The 25,159-nt window shown below is 43.8% G+C and overlaps 1 protein-coding gene across 3 annotated transcripts in view; it reads left to right on the forward strand.

The window, feature by feature from the left end:
- The window catches only part of ZDHHC14 (zinc finger DHHC-type palmitoyltransferase 14), a 294,209-nt gene that overhangs the window by 187,699 nt on the left and 81,351 nt on the right, over window positions 1-25,159 (forward strand). The gene's annotated exons all lie outside the window — the stretch shown is intronic.

The raw sequence follows: 25,159 nt of genomic DNA on the forward strand, positions 1-25,159 counted from the left end.
TGCCTGTAATCCCAACACTTTGGGAGGTTGAGGCGGGTGGATCACCCTGAGGTCAGGGGTTCGAGACCAGCTTGGCCAACATGGCAAAACCCCATCTCTGCTAAAAATACAAAAATTAGCCAGATGTGTTGGTGCGTGCCTGTAGTCCCAGCTACTTGTGACGCTGAGGCAGGAGAATCAGTTGAACCTGGGAGGTTGCAGTGAGCCAAGATCACACCATCGCACTCCAGCGTGGGTGACAGAGTGAGACTCCATCTCAAAAAAGAAAAAAAAAAAGTTGGACCAGATTGGTTTGATGTGGTTACACTGAAGCAGTCTGTGTTAAGTGAGTTAATATTTGGACTCAGCCCCATACAGCACTGTAGGGCTGCCAGAAGGCCAAGAGCTGACTTAAAATTTCAAGAGCTGCAGGTGGCCCCAATGAGTGAAATACCTCCTTGTCATAGAGCTTCAGAGTGAAGTGAGAATCTGAAAAATAGTTTACTCACTTATAACCAGCCTTTAGGGGAAATAGAGGGGACATCTTTCAAAAATCATTATGAAAACTATGAAGTTGTATTTTTTTTCAAAGCAGCAGAAATACTTCACTGACATCTAAATTTATGAATTGTAGGGAACCAATTTCTTTTGCAAATGTTTTATGCCTATTTCCAAACTGTTTCAAAAGGGATAGTTTTTTTCTCACTACAAAGTAATATATATGTCCATTATAGAATCCTTAAAAAGAATAAAGAAGAAAATGAAAATAGATTTTAATATATTAAAGGTACTTAATTAATTCTACCAGAGATATTAATAATTAACATTTTGATATATCCTTCCAGTTTTGTTTCTCTGCATAATATATTTTTACCCAATGGGATCACATTGTACATTACTATTTTCAAGGCAGATTTTTTTTCCTCTTAATATACTATGAACCTTTCTTCACAGGTATTCCATTTTTAATAGGTGTATAGGTGTGTAGTAATCCACTGTATGATCACATCATAATTTGTTTAATAAATCCCGTCTTGTTGACATCAAAGTTGTTCCAGTTTTTAATATTAATTAAAAACAATGTTGCAATCAGTATTCGTGAAAATTTCCTTAGGTCAAATGCCTAAAAATGCTGTTGCTGGGCCAAAAGATACATATGTTTTTAATGTTTCGAGATACACAACTAAGTTGTTCCCCCTGAGGTTGTATAAATTTATATCTTCACCAAAAATATATGAGCATGCTTATCCTCACTGTTCTCAACAATACCAAATATTGTCATGTAAAATTAACTTCTAACCTCACTTGTTTGAAATTGGGGGTTGGGGGCAAATCACAAACTTTTAAAAATATGTTTACTGATAGCTGTTATTTCTTTGTGTGAGTTGCCTGTTCATCTTTTTTGCCCATTTTATTACTGGAATATTTGACTTTTTTCTATTTATTTATTTATTAGAGCTCTTTAAAGATACTACCCTTTGTTATATATGTTACAAATATTTTTCTACTTTATCATTTGCATTTTTATGAAGTTTTTTTGACATAATAGGTTTTTAATTTTCTATGTGGTCAGAGTATCAATCTTTTCTTTATGTTGCCAAACATATGTGACAAGCCAACCTATATAGAAAAAGGTTGATAGTCTGACCATATAAAAATTTAAAAACCCGTATGTCCAAAAACCTTTCCCTGCTCCACTCCTCGTAATTGGATAAATTTATGTATATTTTTCTAGTTCTTACATGTTATAACTTTTTACATTTTAGTCTCTGGTATGTCTTTGAAGGTGTGGTTTTAACTTCAGGTTCTTCCCTCAAATGATTAGCTGTCTTATCCTAATTTTGTTTATTTGTAATAAATAAAATAATAATTAATAATAATCCACGCTTTCCCCACTGATTTGAAAGGCTGTATTTATCAGATACTAAGTCTTAGAGAATTTGTCCATTGGGGATCTTCTATTTTGTTTCAGTATTTTATTTATTCCTGGGCCAATGATTTCCCCTTATTATTTTACTTTTGCAAATATTCTCACATGTTTATTCTTCCAGATGAAGTTTAGAATCATTTTGTCAAATTTGTCAAAATTTTTCTAAATCATATTGAGATTTGTATTAGCATTGTAATACATGTATAAAGTAATTTGGGAAGAACTGACATATTCAAAATACTGAATCTTCCACTGCAGGAAGCAGAGTGTCTCTCCATGGTTTTCAAAACCCCTTTCAAGTCTCTATATTGTCGTATTGTTTTTTTTCTTCACATGGAAGCTACCTACCGTTTTTTGTTAGCTTTATTTCTAGAGTTTTGTGGTTGTATTTTTCTGTTTCAGATGGGACATTGTCTTCTTTGTAGTTTCCAACTGTTTGTGTCATTAAATATATAAAAATACTTTTAAAGCTTGTATATATATTGGTTTATATTTGTTAACCTTAATGAAGATTTTTATTCATTTTATCCAATCTGTGTTGATTAGAGGCAAAAAAGAAAAGAGCTTAGGACCATAATAGATGGGCATTTTTATTCTTTAAAGTATAGTGTACTTATAAATAGCATCCCCTGCTTCTGTACTGGTAATCCTAATTCTCTTTTCTTCAATGCTGAAGATAAAATCTTGCACGAGTCCTGTGTAGAATGAGACCGGCCCTTGCATTCAGGTCTTTTGCTAATGCCCTCAATATTAATGCCACTCAAACTTCAATAAAAGCCTGTCTGATTTTCCTGGCGATAATGATGAAGCCTGGCCCTGCCATAGCATGGTATGCGGTGTCCACTTTTTACCTTTGTTCTTATCTACTTGTCTTACAATAATGCAAACACTGACAACCCAAATTGATCTCTATCACTGTACAATATTTACCAATTTCTGACTGCAGAAATTATGCCCCACAAAGTGGAAACACACACAAATATTTCTAGCTTTGGCTTTCAGTAGAAGAACTGATCTTCACTTATGCAGCGCAGCGGTTTTGTGTATATACTCAGAGAACTTTGACACAATTTGAGGGAAATTAAAACTTTGCAAAGACAAAGCCACTTTCTTTTCCGTTCAAGGGCAAGGCTTTGGCATCCATGTGGAAAAAAATAGTATGGAAAAAATAAGGTAGTCATTAATTTTCATTTTGTTATGAGCATGTATTGGATTAACTCAGTTAAACTAAAAAGGTCGCAGCTACTAAACACTTTCTTTTTATTCTGTTTTTAATTGTACTAATTAGTGATATATATATGTATATACATATATACACACATACACACACACACACACACACACACATATATATTGCCCTTCAGAGTCTGGGCAGCCCCTGAAAAAAGAGCTTTTGATAGCTGTGAACATCATAGCATCTGACAGTTCAAGGTCTTTGCATGAATTACAATGTCCCTGAATTGCAGGAACTGAGATTGTCATAGTTTAAAAATGGAGAAGCTGAAGCCTGTTTTCTCCACCAGATCAAAAAACCATACTCTTTACTGAGGCCATTCTATGTTTCCATTTTCTGGAACTTATATTTTCAAAACAATTTGTAGGAATATTTGTGTTTCTATTCATGGAATCATTTTTGAACATTGATGTTTGCCACTCCATAGTCACGTTAAAGTTCACGCAAATAGCCATTTCAACTTAATGAGAGCATGCCTATGTGCACGAGAGTGCTCCTTGAATGAAACATACTTTATTAGGGTCTTTCTCACCTAAAATCGGCATACACTCTAGACCACAGCTATTGTCTGTCATGATGTTTTTCAAACTGTGCCTCCTGGAGCCCGGGCAAGGGACAGACATGTTGGGTGTCCCCATAAACCAGAGCTGCTTCACTCTCATCTGTTTCGTATACTGAGTTTCTTTGTAAAAGTTTCTTTAAACGGAAACTCACGCTGCTATAAATAACAACAAAAACAAACAGCTTAAACACCTGGCCTGGCTGTTTTACTGGGCAGACCTTCCGTAATTAACTAGACAATATCAGCTCTTTGGGTGACGGGAGCATCTTTGTAAATGGCTTGCATCTTTCTCTTTTGTCTGTGTTTTTAGCCAGCTGCTTAGATTCCCCAGCTAATGGTACTGAAACGCAGCCTTGGGGTTCAGCTGTTACTTGTATGGTGTTTGCCATGGCCCAAACCTGTCTCTGTCAGCTGTACACAGGGAGCTGTTATAAAAAATATATATTCTTGGCCCCTCCTGCAGATAAGAATCTTCAGGAATGAGGAATCTGCATTTTTTTTTTTTTTTTTTTTTGAGCTTGCTAGATAACTAAACCTTTCATGCATGGTGCTTGGGGAGGGGACTTCACCAAGCTTAGCTAACTAGTTGGCTGACTTGCTGTTAATTTTGTCCTGCCTGCTAAGTGTGTACACCTATAGCAAGGCTCCTCAGATTTTCATGTGCACCCAAATCCAAATTCAGGGTGTGGGGATATGTGGGGAATCTTTGAAAATGCAGATTCTGGCTCAGCAGGGTCGGGGCTGGGAGGAGACGCTGAGATGATTCATTTCTAACAAGCTTCCTGGTGATGCCAATACTGCCAGTCTATGGCCCACACTTTGAGTAGCAAGACCCTAGGGCAGGGCCTCTCAGCCTCAGCACTCTTGATATTTAGGGCTGGAACATTCTTTGTTGGGAGGGGCTGTCCTGCGCATTGTAGGACATTTAGCAGCATCCCTGGCCATCACCCACTAGATGCCACTTGTGACATTCCCTCCCACTCATGACAACTACAAACATCTCTAGACGTTTTCAAATTTCCCCTGGGAGGCAAATCGCCCTGGTTGAGAACCACTGCCCTAGATGATCCTGATCATCAGCCAAGTTTAAGATCTGCCATTGAGTATGATTGGTCTGCACACTTAAATTATTAAAAAATAGAGATTCTGGGTTTATCTGGCCTCCCTAGAGTACAAGCCACAATAGGAAAGAGGACTAACCTTTTTTTTAATTTTATTATTATTATACTCTAAGTTTTAGGGTACATGTGCACAACGTGCAGGTTTGTTACATATGTATACATGTGCCATGTTGGTGTGCTGCACCCATTAACTCGTCATTTAGCATTAAGTATATCTCCTAATGCTATATCCCTCCCCCTCCCCCCACCCCACAACAGTCCCTGTGTGTGATGTTCCCCTTCATGGACAGAGGACTTACCGTGATTACCACTGTATCTACAGCACCTAGAGGACTGTTGGGCATACAGTAGGTGCCTAATAAATATTTGAATGAATGCATAAAAGAAACTAGCACTGCATAGCACATGAAACTCATTCTTCGAGGCCACCTGTTTCTGTTCTCTATTAAGTAGACAGGAAAAGGTTGCTTTGCCCTATTTTCCACTAATACTTCTATTGGGCTTTTTCCCCCCGTCAATTACTTGTTAAGGCCCTAAGTAGTCAGGTTCTCATGGGGCTAGAGGGCCTATTTAAAGTTCTTATCCTACAAATGCCTGCTTCTTGACAAAGTTCTCTCCTCAAGAGATCATCCCACATGCCCTTTGATGAGCAAGTCTGGGAAAAGCCCAAATCCTTTGTGTTTTCTAACGAAATTACCCCCTACAGCTCAAAACCAGCTTCCTGTTCCGAGAAAGGCAAGGATTGTCTGCAGTTGCCATCCCCCTTTCTTTGTCTGTCATGGCCCCATTCCCCTTTCATCTTTCCCACCACTTACACCCTCTTGCCAGCTGTTGAGGAGCTCTGGGGACTCCTCTGCAAGTCAGAGCGTGGTCAGGACTCTCCAACCCTGTGCACTGGGTGCACCCTGTGCTCCTTCCCAGAGATGGAAAGCACCCACGCCGGTTCCATCTCATTCCATAGGACCAGTGTGTACCTGGTGGCAGGCCTTTCATGTCCTGCTCACCTCACGAGGGCAAGCCCACCAGAATGGTTTGAGCCCAAATGGAAAAAAAATTGCCCAGCCTCCCAGCCCTGCATGCCTCCAGCAAGGGCAGAGAAACTAATCATCTCTATGCGGGACATGCCCCAGGGCCCCTTCTAGATCCCCATCCCTGTCATGTGGGGTAGGCCCCCTGCTGCCCACCCTGGCTCCCTCCTACGCCCTTCATGAAGGATCCCTCTCCAAGCCCATGCAGCCTTAAATTATTCCAGCTTTGGTCTCTCACAGTGCTTAGCCCCATGCCCTTCCCATCTTTGTGCACGTGGTCCAAGCATTCTGGGCATGATGGGTTAATTCCTCCTGCCAGCTGTGTGTCCTGGCTGAGCTTTGTTTCCAGTACTCTCCGTCCAGCCCAGAGGGAGTGCAGCTCAGCCGTGGTGCTCTACTCCCAAGGAAGCCCCAGGATGTCCCTGCCAGGGTCCACCCTCCCACATCAGCATTCCCTGTGCCAGTGGGCCTTGGTGGGGAGATGCACGGATGCTCTGGGGTCTGTGCTCAAGCATGCTGGGGAACGCTACTCTGTGAGAAACCTCGGGGTGGGAGGGTTCTTTGCTCTTAGGCTCCTAATGCCTTGGCTGGCTAATGCTCACATCAGCTTCCTAGAGGGAACACCAGAATTCGGGTTTTCCCAGATGTGTTTGGCATGGACTAAATGACTCAACAACACCACACTCTACACCTCTCTGTTGTTCCTTGCATTTAAACATAGGAGATGCCAGGTGTGGTGGCTCATGCCTGTAATCCCAGCACTTTGGGAAGCCGAGGCAGGTGGATCACTTGAGGTCAGGAGTTTGAGACCAGCCTGGCCAAGATAGCAAAATTCCATCTCTACTAAAAATACAAAAATTAGCTGGGCATGGTGGTGAATGCCTGTAATCCCAGCTACTCCAGAGGCTGACCCAGGAGAATCACTTGAACCCGGGAGGTGGAGGTTTCAGTCAGCCGAGATGGCACCACTGCACCCCAGGCTGGGTGACAGAGTGAGACTCTGTCTCAAATAAATAAATAAAATTAAATAGACATTGGAGCACCCGTGTCATTGCTGAATACTTACCTCCAGCCTAGGCCCTTCCTCTGAGGTCCAATTCTGCATGTGCCCCTCCCAGATGGTAGTTGCTCATGGTCAGTACCACACCCATCACCTCCTCCCACTCCCCTCGCCCAGCACCACAGAAACCCCCCTGGACTGCCCCGGGCTCCCTTCCTGAGCCAGAATCCAAGACTCACCCTGGTCACCTGCCTGGCTCTCATTCACTACGTCTATTCATCATTGGTTTCCCCATTTTAAAGTTTCTGGAATGTATCTGCTTCTCTCCATCACCGTGGCCACCATCCTATTTCAAGCTAACGTCGTCTCAAGCTTGTATTCCAAATCCCTCCTAACTGGGCATAGATCCATTCTTTCTTCCCTAGCTGATTTGTCTTTGATACTGCAATCGATGTGATATGACTTAATTGCCTACCTGATCACTTTACCACACAATACAGAACCCTTCTTGGCCTCTATTATTCAGTGCTTTCTAGAGAAATATCTGGAGAAACCGAATATATGTATGGGGGGGGCAGGGAAGAGGCAGGTTTATTTTAGGAATCGGCTTGTTCTGATTATGGGGTTGGCAAGTCTGGAATCTGCAGGGCAGGCCAGCAGGCTGGAAAGTCAGGTGAGTTGGTGTTGCCACCTTGAGCCTGAATCCTGCAGGGCAGCAGGCTGGAAGCAGGCGGGGTTTCTACCGTGCAGTCTTGAGAATTTCTTCTACCTTGGGGGAGCTCAGTATTTGCTCCGAAGATCAGCACCTGATTGGAGGAGGCCCACCCTCATTAGGGAGAGTAATCTGCTTTACATCAAAGTCTGCTGATTTAAATGTTAATCTCATCTAAAAAATATCTTCATGGCAACATTTAGACTGGTGGTTGACCGAACAACTGGCACATGTCTGAGCCAAGTTGACGCATAAAATTAACAGTCACAGCTTCCTTTTGCACTCAGAATGAAGGCCAGCATCCCAGATGTGGCTAAAAGGCTCTGTGTGGCCTAGCCCCTGCCTTCCTCCTCTCTCAGATCTCCCGCTCACACTGTGCTCTGGTCACACAGGCTTCCCTCCATGTCCTCAATGTAACATCTCCCTCCTGTCCTGGGACCAGGACACAAGCTGCCACCTGTGCCCGAAGTGCCTGGCTCCCTGCTCCCAGCGAGCGTGCACACCCCCACACACACTGTCTAGGGAAACCCTGCTCTATCAGCCTCCAGATCCTGGCTCAAATGCCGCTGCTTCTGGGAAGAGTTCCTGCCCCAGGTGGACTGTCCTGCTCTCTAACTAAAACATACACAGTGTGCAACAATGCATTTCATTGTGTGATTATTTAATTAATATATGCCCTCCACCAGACTGTAAATTCCTTGAAGGCAAGTACCAGCTCCCTTTTGCCCACCAGAGAACCCTCAACACTCAAAGGTGTTGAGCGAATCATTAGGAAAAGGCAAACTGGGCTGGAACGCCATGTTTATTTCATTCCTTGCAGGACTCACTACTCGGCTGCCTGCGGCCCGCCCTGGCCCTGGCCTCCCCGACCCCTCCATGTTCCTTGCTCTCTTGCTTCTGACTCGGCAGGCCTTCTTTGCTCCTCCTGTGATGGGTAGGGGACTAAGCAGAGGAGATGCTCCAGGCGCTGCCTGCATGTGGCTCGGGTTTGAAACTGCCCAAATGAGCCCTTCCTCAGGCATCCATTTCCGTCCTTGAAGAAAAATGTTTAAGACAAACGGACATACTAAGGATTTTAACTGGAAGAGGAGGACTGGGGGCCCTGCCTTTTCTTGAGTCTTCCTGTGCATATCTATATATAAGAATTCATAAAGAAAAAGCTGCTGCCATGCAATATATTACTAAGAAAATTTCACATTTTAATTCTGCAGTGGAAACCGAACCAATGTATATAGACAGACCAGAATTTGCTCTACTTTTTTCCCAAACAGTTAAAATAAAAGGAGTTGACTTGTCTAACATTTAATCATTGTTAATATTTTCCTGTGGGCTTGGAAGTTTGCAGACTGTAAGCCCAGAGATTATATTCAATGGCTCTTAAAGTAACCATCTTCTTTCATGATAGGTCGGCCATTCCAAGGTTGGGTAGTTTATGTCCTAAATGTTGCAGAGCACGACTAAAATGAGCATTATGAAAATTTAAGATTGGTTAGATCCACCAGCTGTGTGTTGGTAGCATCCAACAGCTGTACTCCAGCAAACTCAATAGATATAGTCACAGAGACTTGAGTCTAAAGCAAAGCACATTTGCCCTGTGACTTACATCCTAATGCAGAGAGATGCTTTATCTTTATTGCGACTGACTCCTCTTAGTAGAGCTTCCTACCACTCTGGCAGGCATTCTGTCAGCTGGTTAATGGTCTATGAAACTGAAATCCACCAGGCAATGTCACTGTTCCGAATCCTTTGGTAAGGGAAGAATTTTTTTTTAACTTTTATTTTGGGTTCAGGGGTACATGTGCAGGTTTCTTATATAGGTAAACTGTGTGTCATGGAGGTTTAGTGTACAGATTATTTCATCACCCAGGTACTACCCCACAGGTATTTTTTATGATCCTCTTCCTTCTCCCACCCTCCACCCTCAAGTAGTCCCCAGTGTGTGGTGTTCCCCTCTTTGTGTCCATGTGTTCTCATCATTTAGCTCCCACTTGTAAGTGAAAACATGTAGTGCTTGGCCTTCTGTTCCTGCATTAGATTGCTTAGGGTAATGACCTCCAGCTGCATCCATGTTGCCACAGAGAACATGATTTCATTCTTTTTTATGGCCGCATAGTATTCCACGGTGTATATGTACCACATTTTCTTTATCCAGTCTACCACTGATGAACATTGAGGTTAATTCCATGCCTTTATTATTGTGAATAGTGCTGCAGTGAACATACATGTGCATGTGTCCTTATGGTAGAATGATTTATATTTCTTTGGGTATATATCCAAAAATGGGATTGCTGGGCTGAATGCTAATTCTATTTTAAGTTCTTTGAGGAATCACCACACTGCTTTCCACAATGGCTGAACTAATTTACACTCCCACCAACAGTGTATAAGCAGTCCCTTCATTCCCTTTTCTTGGCAACCTCTCCAGCATCTGTTTCTTTGTTTGTTTGTTTTGTTTTTGAGACAGAGTTTTGGTCTTGTTGCCTAGGCTGGAGCTCAATGGCATGATCTCGGCTCACTGCAACCTCTGCCTCCCAGGTTCAAGTGATTCTCATGCTTCAGCCTCCCAAGTAGCTGGGATTACAGGCACCTGGCACCACACTTGGCTAATTTTTGTATTTTTAGTAGAGATGGGGTTTTACCACATTGGCCAGGCTGGTCTCAAACTCCTGAACCTCAGGTGATCCGCCTGCCTTGGCCTCCCAAAGTGCTGTGATTACAGACGTGAGCCACGGCAGCCAGCCTGCATCTGTTATTTTTTTACTTTTTAATTATAGCCATTCTGCTGGTGTGAGATGGTATCTCATTGTGGTTTTCATTTGCATTTCTCTAATGATTAATACTGTTGAGCATTTTTTATATGCTTCTTAACCACATGTATATCTTCTTTTAAAAAGTGTCTGTTCATGTCCTTTGCCCACTTTTTAATGGGGTTGTTTTTTTCTTGTAAATACATTTAAGCTCCTTACAGATTATGGATATTAGACGTTTGTCAGATGCCTAGTTTGCAAATATTTTCTCCAATTCTGTAGGTGGTCTGTTTAGTCTGTTGATAGTTTCTTTGCAGTGCAACAACTCTTAGTTTAATTAGGTCTCATTTGTCAATTTTTGTTTTTGTTGCAATTGCTATTGGTGTCTTCATCATAAATCTTTGCCAGGTCCTATGTCCAGAATGGCATTTCCTAAGTTATCTCCCAGAGTTTTTATAGTTTTAGGTTTTACATTTAAGTCTTTAATCCATCTTAAGTTGATTTCATATTTGGTGTAAGGAAGGGGCCCAGTTTCAATCTTCTGTCTATGACTAGCCAGTTAGCCCAGCACCATTTATTGAATAAGGAATCCTTTCCCCCATTGTTTTTGTCAGGTTTGTCAATGATCAGATGGTTGTAGGTGTGTACCATTATTTCTGAGATCTCTATTCTGTTCCATTGGTCTATGTGTGATATGGTTAGGTTTTGTGGCCCCACCCAAATCTCATCTTGAATTGTAATCCCCATAATCCCCATGTGTCAAGGGCAGGACCAGGTGGAGGTGATTGAATCATGGGGGCAGTTTCCCCTATGCTGTTCTGGTGATAGTGAGTGAGTCTCACGAGATCTGATAGTTTTATAAGTGGCTGGCATTTCCCCTGCTTGCACTCACTCTGTCCTGCCGCCCTGTAAAGAAGTTGGCTGCTTCTCTTTGCCTTCCACCATGATTGTAAATTTCCTGAGGCTTTTCCAGTCATGTGGAACTGTGAGTCAATTAAACCTCTTTCCTTTATAAATTACCTAGTCTTGGTTATTTCTTCCTAGCAGTGTGAGAATGGACTAATACAATGTGTCTGTTTTTATATCAGTACCATGCTGTTTTGGATACAATAGCCTTGTAGTATAGTTTGAAGTCAGGTAATGTGATGCTTCCAGCTTTGTTCTTTTTGCTTAGGATTGCCTTGGCTATTCTGGCTTTTTTTTGGTTCCATATGAATTTTAAAATAGTTTTTTGGAATTTTGTGAAGAATGTCATTGGTACTTTGATAGAAATAGCATTGAATCTGTAAATTGCTTTTGGCAGTATGGCCATTTTAATGAGATTGATTCTTTTTTTTTTTTTTCTTTTGAGACGGAGTCTCGCTCTGTCGCCCAAGCTTGGGTGCAGTGGCGCGATCTCGGCTCACTGCAAGCTCTGCCTCCCGGGTTCATGCCATTCTCCTGCCTCAGCCTCCTGAGTAGCTAGGACTACAGGTGCCCGCCACCACGCCCAGCTAATTTTTTGTATTTTTAGTAGACGGGGGTTTCACCATGTTAGCCAGGATGGTCTCGATCTCCTGACCTCGTGATCTGCCCACCTCAGCCTCCCAAAGTGCTGGGATTACAGGCATGAGCCACCATGCCCAGCCGATATTTATTCTTTCTACCCATGAGCATGGAATGTTTTTCCATTTGTATATGTCATCTCTGATTTCTGGCAGTGTTTTGTAAATCTTATCGTAGAAATCTTTCACCTCCCTGGTTAGCTGTATGCCTAGGTTTTTAATTATTTTTGTGGCAACTGTGAATGGGATTGTGTTCCTGATTTGGCTCTTGGTTTGGATGTTGTTGGTGTATAGGAATGCTACTGATTTTCATACATTAATTTTATATCCTGAAACTTTGCTGAAGTTGTTTATCAGATCAAGGAGCTTTTGGGCAGAGACTCTGGGGATTTCCAGATATAGAATTATGTCATCTGCAAACAGGGAGAGTTTGACTTCCTCCTCTCTTCTTATTTGAATGCCTTTTATTTCTTCCTCCTGACTGCTCTGGACAGGACTTCCAGTACTCTGTTGAATAGGAGTGGTAAGAGAGGGCATCCTTGTCTTGTGCCAGCTTTCAAGACAAATGCTTCTAGCTTTTGCCCATTCAGTATGATGTCAGCTGTGGGTTTGTCATAGATGGCTCTTGTTATTTTGAAGTATGTTCCTTCAATGCCGAGTTTATTGAGGGTTTTTAACATGAAGAGATGTTGAATTTTATTCACATCTCTTTTATTTCTGCATCTATTGAGATAATTCTGTGGTTTTTAGGAACTTTTTAGTTCTGTTTATGTGATTAATCACATATACTGATCTGTGTATGTTGAACCAGCCTTGCACCCCAAGGATAAAGTCTGCTTGATCTTGGTGGATTAGCTTTTTGATGTGCTGCTAGATTCGGTTTATTAATATTTTCTTGAGGATTTTTGCTTGTATATTCATTTGGGATATTGGCCTCTGGTTTTCTTTTTTTGTTGCATCTCTGCCTGGTTTTGTATCAGGATGATGCTGGCCTCAGAGTGAGTTGGGGAAGAGTCCCTCCTCATTTTTTGGGAACAGTTTCAGTAGGAATGGTACCAGCTCTTTATATATCTGGTAGAATTCGGCTGTGAATCCATCTGGTCCTGGGCTTTTCTTGGTTAGTAAGCTTTTTATTACTGCTTCAATTTTGGAACTCATTACTAACCTGTTCAGGGATTCAGTTTCTTCCTGGTTCAGTCTTTGGAGGTTGTATGTGTCCAGGAATTTATCCATTTCTTCTAGATTTTCTAGTTTGTCTGCATAGAGGTGTTCATAGTACTGTCTGGGTTTTTTTGTGTTTTTTGTGGGTTTTTTTTTTTTGTATTTCTCTGGGGGTAAGTGGTAATGCCCCCTTTGCCATTTCTAATTGTGTTAACTTGGATTTCCCTCCTTTTTTTATTAGTCTAGCTAGCAGTCTATCTTATTAATTTTTTCAAAGAACCAACTCCTGGATTTGTTGATGTTTTATATATTTTTTGTTTGTTTCTTAATTCCCTTCAGTTCAGCACTGATTTTGGTTATTTCTGTCTTCTAGTAGCTTTAGGATTGGTTTTCCCTTGCTTCTCTAATTCCTCTAGTTATGATGTTAGGTTGTTAATTTGAGATCCTTCTTACTTTTTCATGTGGCCATTTAGTGCTATAAACTTCCATCTGAACACTACCTTAGCTGTGTCCCAGAGATTCTGGTATGTCGTATCTTTGTTCTCATTAGTTTCAAAGAACTTCTTGATTTCTGCCTTGATTTCATTATTTACCCCAAAGTCATTCAGGAACAGGTTGTTTAATTTTCAATGTAATTGTATGGTTTTGAGCAATTTTTTTAGTATTGATTTTTTATTTTTCTTGTGCTATGGCTTGAAAGTGTAGTTGGTATGTTTTTTTTTTAATTTGCTGAGGATTGTTTTATGTCTGATTGTGTGGTCAATTTAAGAGTATGTGCTATGTGGCAATCAGAAGAATGTATATTCTCTTGTTTTGGGGTAGAGAGTTCTGTAGATGTTTGTGCTAGGTCCATTTGGTCCAGTATTGAATTCAGGTCCTGAATATCTTTGTTAATTTTCTGCCTCAATGATCTAATACTGTCAGTGGGGTGTTGAGATCTCTCACTATTATTGTGTGGGAGTCTAAGTCTCTTTGTAGGTCTCTAACAGCTTGCTTTATAAATCTAGGTTCTCCTGTGTTAGGTGCATATATATTTAGGATAGTTAGGTCTTCTTATTGAATTGAATGCTTTGCCATTACATAATGCCCTTCTTTGTCTTTTTTGATCTCTGTTGGTTTAAAGTCTGTTTTGTCTGAAATTAGGATAGCAGCCCCTGCTTTTATTCTGTTTTCCATTTGCTTGGTAGATTTTTCTCCATCCCTTAATTTGAGCCTATGGGTGTCACTGCATGTGAGATGGGTCCCTTGAAGACAGCATACCATTGGGTCATTGGGTCTTGCTTCTTTATCCAGGTTGCCACTCTGTGCCTTTTTTTTTTTTTTAAACAGGGTCTTGCACTGTCACCCAGGCTGGAGTGCAGTGGCACAATCTCAGTTCAGTGCAATCTCTGGCTCCCAGGTTCAAGTGATTCACCCACCTCAGCCTCCTGAGTAGCTGGAACTACAGGCACACACCACCATGCCTGGCTAATTTTTTGTATTTTTAGTAGATTTGGGCTTTCTCCATGTTGGCCAGGCTGGTCTCAAACTCCTGGCCTCAAGTGATCTGCCCACCTGGGCCTCCCAAAGTGCTGGGATTACAGGTGTGAGCCACCATGCCCAGCCCACCCTGTGCCTTTTAATTGGGGCATTTCCTATTTACATTCAAAGTTAGTATTGATATGTGCAGATTTGATCTTGTCATCATATTGTTAGCTGGTTATTATGCAGGCTTGTTTGTGTGGTTGCTTTATAGAGTCACCGGTCTGTGTACTTAAGTGTGTTTTTGTAGTGGCTGGTAATGGTCCTTCCTTTCCATATTTAGTGCTCTTTTCAGGACCTCTTTTAAGGTAGGTCTGGTGGCAAGGAATTCCTCAACATTTGCTTTGAAAAAGATCTTATTTATCCCTCATTTATGAAGCTTAGTTTGGCTGGATATGAAATTCTTGGTTGAAAATTGTTTCCTTTAAGAATGCTGAATATAGCCCGATCTCTTCTGGCTTTTAGGGTTTCTGCTGAAAGATCTGCTGTTAGCCTGATAGGGCTCCCTTTGTAAGTGAACTGCCTCTTCTCTCTACATTTCTTTAACATTGTTTCTCTCATTTTCATCTTGGAGAATCTGATGATTATGTGTCTTGGGGATATTCTTCTTGTGTATTATTTTGCAGGAGTTCTCTTCCTTTCCTGAATTTGAATGTCAGCCTCTCTAGCAAGGTTGGGGAAGTTTTCATGTATAATATCCTGAAATAATTTTCCAAGTTGCTTACTTTTTCCCTGTCTCTTTCAGGAACACCAATGAGTCGTTGATTTGGTCTCTTTACATAAGTCCATATTTCTCAGAGGTTTTATTCATTCTTTTTTCTTTATTTTTGTCTGACTGAGTTATTTCAGAGCCAGTCTTTAAGCTGTGAGATTCCTTCTTCTGCTTGGTATGTTCTGCTGTTAATACTTGTGATTTGATTATGAAATTCTTATAGTACGTTTTTCATCTTTTTCAGATCAGTTTGGTCCTTTTTTATAATGACTGTTTCATCTGTCAGCTTCTGTATCATTTTATTGCAATTCTTAGATCCCTTGGATTGGGTTTCAACTTTCTCCTAAATCTCAATCATCTTTGTTGCTATCCATACTCTGAATTCTATTTCTGTCTTTCAGCCATTTCGGCCCGGTTAAGAACCCTTGCTGGGGAACTAGTGCAGTTGTTTGGAAAGAAGACACTCCGGCTATTTGAGTTGCCAGAGTTCTTAGGCTGGCTCTTTCTCATCTGTGTGGGCTGGTGGTCCTTTAACTGTGGTGTAAGTTGAGTACAGTCAGTAGACTTTTCTGGATGTTTTCAGAGGACCAAGGCCTTTTGCAAGGTCTTTATTTATAGTTAATTATTGTCCTTGGTTTCGTGTGGGGAGTTTATTAGCAAAGGTGTTTTTTTTTGTTTGTTCGTTTGTTTTGTTGTTGTTCTTTTGTTTTGTTTTGTTTTTGGTGTTGAAGTTTTGGGCTTTGATACAGTAGATGGCACTTAAGCGTAAGGGCCAGCAGGTAGGCTCTTCCTCAGCCATGCAGCTCCTCGGCATTTCCACACATTTGCAGCTGTGCACCCTCTCAGTGTTCTGAGGTGTAGGCTCCTCTCCCACTTAGCTGCTGGCTGCAGATCTCGGCTTGGCACTCCCAGGATGCCCACTGCAGCTCTGGGGTAAGCTCAGGCTTTATATTCTGTCCTCAGCTTGGAGGCAGCAGAGGAAGGGCCCTTAGCAGTGGTTGTAGCAGAGGGCCTTTCACTTCTGTTGTGGGGCTCCACCCACCAAGAGATGCAGAGCCACGATCAATCATTGCAACTGGCCTGGGATGGGGCAGCTGTGCTGTGGACCTAAGTGGAGGGGACCCTTTCCGGTGATGAGCAGGGTGGGTGGGTGGGTCCCAGGGGAGACAGCCTGGCCTCTTCTCCTTAGGGCAGCTGCAGCTTGCTGGCAGTATGGTTGAAGCACTCAGGGTCTTTGCTCCTTTCCCAGTCCAAGGGCAGCAAGGCAGCACCCTTGCAATGGCAGTGGCCGAGGAGCTCTCGGTTGCCTCTAGGAGCTGCACCTCGGAGAACTGCTGAACTACTGGTCTGAACACTGGGGCAGGGAGGCTGCACTGCTGGCCTGAGCCGGGGACTCTACTTGTTGAAGAGTGGGACATGGGGGCTTACAGGGAAGAGACAGGACTCCTCTCTGCATGGTGGCTGTGGTGTGCTGGAGGTGCCAACACAGTGACTAGGCCCTTTGTCCCTTCCCCAGCCCAAGAGCTATTAGGGCAGTACCACTACAGCTGCAATGGCAGGAAAGAACCTTAATCTACATCTTTTATAATTTGGGATTTTTCCTTTTGCATTGTAAGAAAGCAGAGTCCAGTTACTTTATATGGTAACATAGACATTTGATCCCTGAATTTGGGGCAGGAATAATCCGATAGGAGACAAATGGATCTATCAGGATGGAAGTGCTCTGCTATTCCTTCAGGAAGAAAAGATGACTTACTTGAAGCCACAGGCAGAAGTTAAACAGCTGATAGAAGGCCTCCGGCAAGCCCAGGAATTCTGTGTGAAACAATTTAGTCAACAGGCAGCTTCCCATCCTTGAGCCCACATGCTGCACAGCCCCAATTTCTTCATCCCCAGCTCCCCTGATTTTTGCCCACAGGCTGATTGCATCTAGGTAACACTAGATGTAGGTGCTGTTATTATTTCTGTCTGCGTGCCAACAACATCCACCAATTGATTGGGGGACTATATGAAGGAAGAGACCATTTTACATACTCTTTCAAAATGCTTGTGTATAAAAATTTCCTTGAAAAATGCTGACTTGGGAGGGGCACGGTGGCTCATGGCTGTAATCCCAGCACTTTGGGAGGCTGAGGCGCGTGGATCACCTAAGGTCAGGAGTTCGAGACTAGCCTGGCCAACATGGCAAAACCCCATCTCTACTAAAAATACAAAAAAATTAGCTGGGTGTGGTGGCAGGAGCTTGTAGTCCCAGCTACTCGGAAGGCTGAGGCAGGAGAATTGCTTGAACCCAGGAGGCAGAGGTTGCAGTGAGCCAAGATCGCGCCATTGCACTCCAGCCTAGGTGACAAGAGCAAAACTCCATCTCAAAAAAATAAATAAATAAATAAATAAATAAACTGACTCATATACACTTGCCTAACTGTTAGAGGTTTTCCCCCCAAAATTCTAGTGTTTGACCCACTAGCTATTGCAAATGCCTGTTATTCCTTTTTCAATTGCTGTATTTAAGCCACAAAGAGCAGCCCAAAGAGGCAGAGGCACGATTGTTACCAACAACCAAAGGAAACCAAAAATACAATAAAAAAAAACCAAAACCAGAAAAACTGAGTAGAGCAGGAACCCTCCCTCTACTTCTCTCTTTGTGCCACATGACACAGGCCACAGGTGTTTGTGATCTCCAGAGATGAGAGAAAGACTTCATGATTGGCCACTTGCCTCGGGCTAGAACACCGAAGAAAAAGTTTCTTTGTGCTAAGGTTGGTATGTGAAGCCCTGGGTATCAAGCCCCCTTGTTCCCATCTGCCCTGGATGCAAGCCTGCCTGAAAGCCATGGGCCTAGGCAGCTGTTGGATGCATTGTGTGGAAGAAAGAACAGCTGGGCTCCCTGAGGTACACAGCTGGCCTTCTCAGCCGGCCCTTTTTGGGGGTGCCACCTGGCCATGCGAGGTTGGCTCTGGATCAGCAGCAGCTTGTGGATAAGTTTTGAAAGAGACAGATCCACAGAGCACCTTGGAAAGGTGTCCTCTGCAAGTGAGGGGCTATAGGCACAAGAGTGGCCTTCCTGGTGGACAGCGTTGCAGCACTTGAGGGCCTGCGGCTGTGATTCCCAGGCAGGGTGGAGGTGCAGGAGCATGGCAGTCCTCCATCTTGGGCATCTCCTATGTGCTAGACCCTCCGCTGGACGATGGGGACTTGAAAGTGGATAGGCCATGGTCACTGCCCTGGAGCAGCAGGAAGATCTGGAAACAAATCCTCCTGACATCATCGGTACTGGGTCTTCCCTCTGGCCTGTAAACACCACCAGCAGAGAAGAAGTCTGAGTTCCTGCTGCGTCCCCAGCCCAGAGCCCAGGGCTGGCCCCTAGTAGAAGCACAATACAGATCTAGTGGCTGGATAAATAAACAAGGCAGGCGCAGTGAGAGCCCAAAGGAGGAAACAAGTAACTCTGCTTGCAAAGTGTTTTCACAAGAGAAGCTGGAACTGGCCCTCAAAGGATAGGATTATCTGCGCAGACAGCAGGAGAGGGAATCCCGAGCAGAGAAAATATCACGTGCAAATGCCTGGAAGTAGAAAACAGCATTTCCCGCTCAGGGAAACCCAAGGAGGCCACTGTGTTTTGAGCATAGGCTCCATGGAAGATCGTGCAAGGAGAGAGAAGGTTCACGGATGTGTGCTGCATGGGAGGGCCTGAGTTTCTTGGTGGGACTTGCATTTAGAAAGCTGACTCTTTAAGGGCCAGGAGAACAGATCAGATCAGAATGGGTGGCAAGACGGGCTCGAGACTTGCTGTGCTCATCAGGCAGCCCAGCAGAGCCCTCCCAGCACCCCAGCGGCCCTCCGCAACCCCTGGTGCAGCACTGGCTTATAGTAAATCCTTCATAAATATTGGCTGACTTTTTTCGTGGCATCGCTGGGCCCTGAATCCAAGTCTTCTGATCCTTCCATTTCTTTTACATAAAGAGCTCTCCAAATATTTAGTCAAAGAGTTTTGGGTTTGGGTTTAATTCTTAAGCTTCAGTTTACTATGTCCTTCGAATTGTAGCTTTCAGCATTTCACCTCTTTGTAACAGAGGTTCAATCTTTTAAAAAATGCACTTTGAAACTAAAGATCAATAGAGTTTATCTTCAGGAGTGCCAGCAAATACTCGCTTTATCAAGTCATTGCTACTCGGAACTAGGCTATTTAAATAGTTGTAGTGTTGATACATTTGTCATTCCTGCATTTTAAAATATTCACCTTCACAATTCAGTTTCTAAACTTTTCTGCTGAAATTAACACAAATGTTTGATTGAGTTTGTATTTTTTAAAAAGATATCAGGTCTAGTTTTTCTACCCATGTTTGCAGGAGTAAATAGAGGCAATAGATTTCACAGCTGACAGAAGGGTTATTATTAATCTAGGCCTCAGTGGCACCCAGCTGGCACCATAGAGACCTGACCTTATCTTTGATGGATTCAAAGCCAGTGATTTCTATCGAATGCTCAGGGGAAGCACACAGCCGTGCCATCTCGTTGTTCTCTCCTTATTGCAGAATCAGTTGCAAGGCCTCCCTCTTCTTAAGGCCCCTGCTTTTGGAGCTCAGCGCCTCCTTAGATGCCTGTGACGTTAGTGCCATTTGATGGGGCAGCCACCTGGGGTGCCAGGCAGATGGGGCACCTGCCAAAAGAGGGTATCCTGCTGGGCAGGGCAAGGCCACCCAGAGTCCTTGGACTGGCTCCACAGCTGTTCAGTTATTCTAAGCAGAAGGTTTGGGCCTCAGGAAGAGAGAAGTAGGAGACCTGCATCTTCCTCCTGCCATTGCCCCACCCTGCCCTCTGCACCGCCTGCTCTCCCTCGAACCTGGAACTTTAATTTTCCATGAATAATTCATGGCCAGTAGCATTTCAAAGCACTCTCCTTAACTCTGGGATTGTACTTTCACAAACACCAACCTTAGGCTAAAGGGCCATGGAAGATTTCCAGAGCTCTGACAGCCATTTAAGGAAGACCGAGGCTGGGCACAGTGGCTCATGCCTGTAACCACTTTGGGAGACCAAGGTGGGAGGATCACTAGCTTGAAGCCAGTTGCTTGAGACCAGCCTGAGCAACATAGTGAGACCCTGTCTCTACAAAAAAATTTAAAAATTAGGCTGGGCACCGTGACTCATGCCTGTAATCCCAGCACTTTGGGAGGCCAAGGCAGGCGGGCCACCTGAGGTCAGGAGTTTGAGACCAGCCTGGCCAACATATAGTGAAACCCTGTCTCTACTAAAAAAATACAAAAATTAGCTGGGCGTGGTGGTGCACACCTGTAGTCCCAGCTACTTGGGAAGCTGAGGCAGGAGAATGGCTTGAATCTGGGGAGGCAGAGGTTGCAGTGAGCCAAGATCACACCACTGCACTCCAGCCTGGGTGACAGAGCAAGACTCCGTCTCTCAAATAAATAAATAAATAAATAAATAAATAAATAATTTAAAAAATTTAAAAATTAGCCAGGCATGGTGGTGAATACCTGTAGTCCCAGCAGCTTGGGAGGCTGAGGTGGGAGGATCACCTGAGCCTGGGAGGTCAAGGCTGCAGTGAGCTATGATAGCACCACTGCACTCCAGCCAGGGTGACAGAGTGAGATTATTTCTAAAAATTAAAAAATATATATTTTTTAAAGAAGACTGCAGGGAGGGGCATTCCTTTTGGAGCCCCTGAATCATGACATGTGAGTCGTGGGTACTGTCAGTGAGTGACAGCAGCCCTGCTTGAGGGCAGAATGGCACAGCTCTCCAGATACCCTGAGCTGTTCTAAATCACCAAGTGCTCTGCGTGAAAATGCTTGGGTGTGGGTGTGTTCTGTGATGTGGCCCCTCACCTGGCTAAGCTGTGTTTTCTAAGTTTAGCTCTTTATCATGCAAGTGAGTGTATTTGAGTACATAATAAAGAGGCACATAGGAATGTGTGGACTGGGGAGTATTTACTGGCACCCCACAGTGGGGTTCTCAAACCTGAAAGTTTCAATCACTGGGGAATCTTGGTGAAATGCAGATTCCCATTCCATAGTTGGGACAAGCCAAGAATCTGCTTATGTGCTAGGTGGTCAGATGATATGGATGCTGGTGGACCACTCTTGGAGCAGGCCCTCTCATCTTTGGCTGCAGATTCCCATCTGTATTAGTCTATTTTCACATTGCTATAAAGAACTACCTGAGGCTGGGTAATTTATAAAGGAAAGAGGTTTTATTGGCTCATGGTTCCACAGGCTGTACAGGAAGCATGGCTGGGGAGGCCTCAGGAAACTTACAATCATGGAGGAAGGAAAAGAGGAAGGTCTTAAATGGCCAGAGCAGGAGGAAGAGGGTGCAAGGGGAGGTGCTACACACTTTTAAACAACCAGATCTCATGAGAACTCACTGTCAGAAGAACTGCAAGGGAGAAATCCACCCACATGATCCAGTAACCTCCCACCAGGCCCCTCCTCTGACGTTGGGGATTACAATTCAACATGAGATCTGGGCAGGGATACAAAACCAAACCATTTCAACATCCCGGAGGAGTTTTTAGACATCTCAATGCCTGATATGGTTTGGCTGTGTCCCCATCCAAATCTTATCTTGAATTGTGGTTCCCATAATCCCCATGTGTCATGGGAGGGACCCAGTGGGAGGTAATTGAATCATGGGGGTGGTTACCTCCATGCTATTCTCATGATAGTGAGTGAGTTCTCATGAGATATTTGCTTGGCACTTCTCCTTCCTGCCGCCATGTGAAGAAGGATGCGTTTGCTTTCCCTTCTGCCATGATTGTGAGTTTCCTGAGGCCTCTCAGCCCTTCAGAACTGTGAGTCAATTAAACCTCTTTCCTTTATAAATTACCCAGTCTCAGATATGTCCTTATAGTAGCATGAGAATGGACTAATACAGTATATTGGTATTGGATAGTGGGGCACTGCTGTAAAGATACCTGAAAATGTGGAAGCAACTTTGGAAGTGGGTAACAGGGAGAGGTTGGAACAGTTTGGAAGGCTCAGAAGAAGATAGGAAGATGTGGGAAAGTTTGGAACTTCCTAGAGACTTGTTGAATGGCTTTGACCAAAATGCTGATAGTGATGTGGACAATGAAGTCCAGGCTGAGGTGGTCTCAGATGGAGATGAGAAACTTCTTGGAAACAGGAATAAAGGTGACTCTTGTTATGATATAGCAAAGAGACTGGTGGCATTTTGCCCACCCTAGAGATTTGTGGAACTTTGAACTTGAGAGAGATGATTTACGGTACTGGTGGAAGAAATTTCTAAACAGCAAAGCATTTGAGAGGTGACAGAGCATAAAAGTTTGGAAAATTTGTAGCCGGATCATGCAGTAGAAAAGAAAAACCCATTTTCTGGGGAGAAATTCAAGCTGACAGCAGAAATTTGCATAAGAAACAAGGAGCTGAATGTTAATCACCAAGACAATGGGGAAAATGTCTCCAGGGCATGTCAGAGGCCTTCATGGCAGCCCCTCCCATCACAGGCCCAGAGGTCTAGGAGGAAAAAATGGTTTCCTGGGTCAGGTCCAGGGCCCCCCTGCTGTGTGCAGCCTATAGACTCTAACCCAGCCACTCCAGCCATGGCTAAAAGGGGCCAAGGTTCAGCTCAGGCCATGGCTTCAGAGGGTGCAAGCCCCAAGCCTTGGTAGCTTCCACGTGGTGTTGGTCCTGTAGGTACACAGAAGACAATAATTGAGGTTTGGGAATCTCCACCTAGATTTCAGAGGATGTATGGAAATGCCTGGATGTCTAGGCAGAAGTTTTCTGCAGGGGTGGAACCCTCATGGAGTACCTCTGTTAGGGCAGTGCAGAAGGAAAATGTGGGGTCAGAGCCCCCACATAGAGTCCCCACTGGGGCACTGCCTGGTGGAGCTGTGAGAAGAGGGCCACCATCCTCCAGACCCCAGAATGGTAGATCCACTGACAGCTTGCACTGTGTGCCTAGAAAAGCTGAAGACATTCAACACCAGCCATGAAAGCAGTTGGGTGGGGGGTTGTACCCTGCAAAGTCATAGGGCGGAGCTGCCCAAGGCTGTGGAAGCCTACCTCTTGCATCAGCATGACGTGGATGTGAGACATGGAGTCAAAGGAGATTATTTTGGAACTTTAAGCTTTAATGACTGACCTATGAGATTTTGGACTTGCATGGGGCCTGTGGCCCATTTGTTTTGGCCAATGTCTCCCATTTGGAACAGGTGTATTTTACCCAGTGCCTGTACCCCCCTTGTATCTAGGAAATAGCTAACTTGCTTTTGATTTTACAGGCTTATAGACAGAAGGAACTTGCCTTGTCTTTGGACTTGGACTTGGACTTTTCGGTTAATGCTGGAATGAGCTAAGACTTTGGGGGACTGTTGGAAAGGCATGATTTTGTTTTAAAATGTGAGGACATGAGATTTGGGAGGGGCCAGGGGCAGAATGATATGGTTTGGCTGTGTCCCCACCCAAATCTCATCTTGAGTTGTAGTTCCCATAATCTCTACATGTCATGGGAGGGACCCAGTGGGAGGTAATTGAATCATGGAGGCAGTTACCCCCATGCTGTTCTTGTGATAGTGATCTCACGAGATCTGATTCTTTTATAAGAGGCTTTTTCCCCCTTTGCTTGGCACCTCTCCTCCCTGTTGCCATGTGAAGGACATGTTTGCTTCCCTTTCTGTCATGATTATACATTTCCTGAGACCTCCCCAGCCCTACAGAACTGTGAGTCAACTAAACCTCTTTCCTTTATCAATTATCCAGTCTCAGGTATGTCTTTATTGGCAGCATGAGAACAGACTAATACAATGTCCCACACCAATGAAAGAATCTCTGACAGCAGGACCAGGATCTCAGCAGTTCTGCTCAGTGATTATTGCCCAGGATGAGTTGGTGTGGTGTGAGGGGACTGAGTGGGTGATGGGACTGATTCCTACCACTTTGGAAATCAACCAAAAGTATCTTGCAACCATCTCTGATAGTATGTGCTTTAAGAGGGTGAGAATTAAAATGAACAGTTATCTTTAATGTTACCAACTCTGATGCTCCCCAGGACTGATCCAGTCCCTTAGATCTGGCTTGCATCTGTCAGCCACAGAGGCTCAGCTGAAGCCCTCATGGAAGTTCTTCATCTTCTCCATCCACCCTGTGCTCCTGTTCTTGACTGCACAGCCAGCTGCCCTAACTTCTTCTTGGCAAGGCTAATTGGGCTGTGAGGAGTCTAGATGAAATAAAACTGGAAGTTTTATCTTCCCAGAGAGCAGGGGTTCTCAACCCTTGCCCATGTGAGAACAACCCAGGTCATTCTGATTTAATAAATCTGGGACAGGGTTCACACCTTAGGGGAGTTTTAAAAGCTCCCATGTGATCCTAATGTGAAATCAGAGATGACAAGATAAAATGGAAATTTAAAAATTCTACATGTTTGTATTTTCACTGACATTTTTAGAACTGGTTCTAAAAATTAAAGGTGCTATTGAGATGATAAAATGTAGAAATGATTTTCAAAATATACATTTAATGATTTTTTAAAATGTATTTTTTACAATCTGGATTCTCCCCCTCCTATTCTGTACTTGGCATTTTTGAGGTAGCCAGCGGGCAAAGTGAAGGGACCCTGGAGCTGGATTTGGAGTCCAGCATTCCAGGAGAGCGAATTAGGGTGGTGTGTTAATGAAGGCAAGGCTAGCAGTAACAAGTAACACCCTAGCCTTCCCAGGTTTAAGGCAGGAGTCTGGTGCTCATAGACCTGTGCAGGCGTGAAGAGGTCAGGGTGGCCCTCCTCTGTGCAGTCAGGCGACTCCCCAGCTGTGGCTCCCAAGGTGGCCCGGGGCCTCTCCTGCCGCCTACAGGGAGGGGAGTGGGAAGGAGGAAAGGGGCGGAGCTCCACAGGGAGGGCCTGGCTGGGCGGGGCCATGTGTGCTGTGTTCC

Source organism: Pongo pygmaeus, chromosome 5 (assembly GCF_028885625.2).
Source record: "Pongo pygmaeus isolate AG05252 chromosome 5, NHGRI_mPonPyg2-v2.0_pri, whole genome shotgun sequence".
Classification (NCBI taxonomy): domain Eukaryota; kingdom Metazoa; phylum Chordata; class Mammalia; order Primates; family Hominidae; genus Pongo; species Pongo pygmaeus.